This window comes from Poecilia latipinna, unplaced genomic scaffold (assembly GCF_001443285.1).
Source record: "Poecilia latipinna isolate Pla-1442-1.1 unplaced genomic scaffold, P_latipinna-1.0 Scaffold4923, whole genome shotgun sequence".
In the NCBI taxonomy this organism is placed as follows: Eukaryota; Metazoa; Chordata; class Actinopteri; order Cyprinodontiformes; family Poeciliidae; genus Poecilia; species Poecilia latipinna.
The window spans coordinates 25,386-27,565 of record NW_015117539.1 but is presented as its reverse complement, the minus strand read 5'-3'; the positions used below and the strand labels follow the sequence as shown (position 1 = coordinate 27,565).

Below are 2,180 nucleotides of genomic sequence, written 5' to 3'. Positions count from 1 at the left end.
GGGTTGGGAATAGTGGTCTATAGGAAAATAAAGACTACTTGCACAGTTTTCTAAAGTTGATTTTCAATCAAAGCAGGAAATAATTAAAGGAAAACCAACACTGGAGCTGAAGGTTTGTTTCAGACTACGAGACAGAAGGGTACCGCTCTTTTCAAAGGGAAAGAAAAGACCAGCTTTGTGGATGTCCTTCTAAAAAATGCCTTTTCTGGTGTCCTTGCCTTCTTTTCTCAAGTTGTGGCACTGTGTGGACTCAGATGGGATTTTGTGACTTAAATTATTTGCTAAAAAGTCTCAAACATGAGAGGTCGACCACTCATATTGAAAGCCAGATCACAGTTCTAAAAACATTTGGGATGTCGAGGATAGATTTGGCTTTGGATGAATGGATATTTTTGTGCAGAATGAGCAGCGCATGGACTTCATTTATAAGGTAAGACAGCAACACATTTTTTCATTTAGTTTTGTAATGAAATGTGCATTTTGTGGGCTACTGTTTGTATGTGTAAAGAATGCAGAAAAGAAAGAATTTACTGAATTTGCAAAAACCTAAAAAAAAAAAAAAAATTAAGTCATTATCAGGTATTTGCCAGGATATTGGGTTGTTTGGGGTTTTGGATTATTTATTGTTCTGTGTTTCTTTGTCTCTTATTCTTTGAGTACAGCAGCCTTGTTTCTGTTTAGTCTGCTCTTAGTTTTTTTTAGAATATGTTTTTATTTACTTTTTGTACTTAGTATGTTGGTCATTAATTAGTACTGATCAGGAGCAGATTGCTTAGAAATACTGACTGATCTGAGTTAATTTCTTTACTTTCTATCCTTTCTAGTGGATTCTTTTCAAAATTTACTGTCATGGATAATATATGGTCTTAGTTTGAACAATTCTTTGGGGAGGAGGATGCATGGATGATCTGCTTAGTTACTGTCACTACTGGCATTGGTAGAAATGTAATTACTGAGAAAAATGTGGATTTGTTTAGGTAAGGTTATTTTATTTTCATAGTACATGTTCAGCAACAAGGCAGTTCAAAGTGCTTTACCTGAATTAGAAGGAAATACAAAAAACAAAACCAAAAGAAGGACAAAAGGTAAAAGTACATATTGGTTCCCCATGTTTAATAAGAATAAGTAGCCCATAGTTTATAAACTAGTGAGGGTTTCCACTTGTTCTAGGTAAAAGTATAAACCTAGATATTGGTTCCCCATGTTTATTAAAAATAAGTGTCCATATAAGCTAGTCGGGGTTTCTCTGGATTCTTGTTCTGATAAAACTAAATGTTGGTTCTCTATAATACCTGTTAATACCCGTTTTTCTTGTTGTAATGGTCTGGTTTCACATCCTGGAAAAACAACTCAACCCCTCCAACTGTGACATTACAATTCATATGCAGGAAGCTGATCTTCTATATTAAATGTTTCCCATTAGTTCATTTCATTTAAAGTGTTTCTGATGTGGGTTAAATAGTGCAATAAAAAGAGTAATGCAATTAGGGGTTTTTAAAAGGTCAAAAGGTTTGACAAGATGTTTTAAATGTTCCCCTACTTCAACACACATTATTTCAATTGATGGCTGATTAACAGGGTTTTGCTGAATTACAATCATCTGAATGGGGTGTGTTGAAGCAGGGGACCATCTAAAACATGCAGGTTAGTGTGCCTTGAGGACCAGGGTTGGGAAACACTGTAATAGTACTGATCAGGAGCAAATTGCTTAGAGTTTATCAATAGCACTACCTGCAGTCTTGCCGTGGATTTGCCACATATCCTGGGTATGCTCCATCAGTAATAGCACGACACATTTTGCTGTCTCTGTCTGACGGCAAGAGAGTTCCTGCTCTTATCATCAGACCTAGGCAGTGATAAAATGTGTTTCTCTCCTCTGGACCATCTTCTGTAAAGAAACAGTGACCCAGTGTTTCATAGCCCACCACATCTTTTACCTGGAAGTCAAAAGAAAGATTGAATGAAATGGTTCTTGGATCTTTACACCAAACAACATGTTCACAAGATCAGGCTAATTATTTTTTTCTCATACATATTAAGGAAAACACAGGAAGAACTACTGTATATAAATAATTCTTAAAAGGCTTTTTTGGATTTATATTCCTTTTGGGATTAATAAAGTATTTTTGTAACACTTTATTTGACGGGGTGTGAATAAGACTGTTATGACACTGTCATAA

The 2,180-nt window shown here is 35.4% G+C and overlaps 1 long non-coding RNA gene across 1 annotated transcript in view; it reads right to left on the bottom strand.

The window, feature by feature from the left end:
- Positions 1–1,647: 1,647 nt before the first annotated feature.
- The window catches only part of LOC106943150 (uncharacterized), an 11,328-nt gene continuing 10,795 nt past the window's right edge, over positions 1,648–2,180 (bottom strand). Inside the window, exon 3 of the long non-coding RNA XR_001423833.1 lies at positions 1,648–1,937. This is a non-coding gene — a long non-coding RNA (uncharacterized LOC106943150). The remainder of the gene's footprint in view (positions 1,938–2,180) is intronic.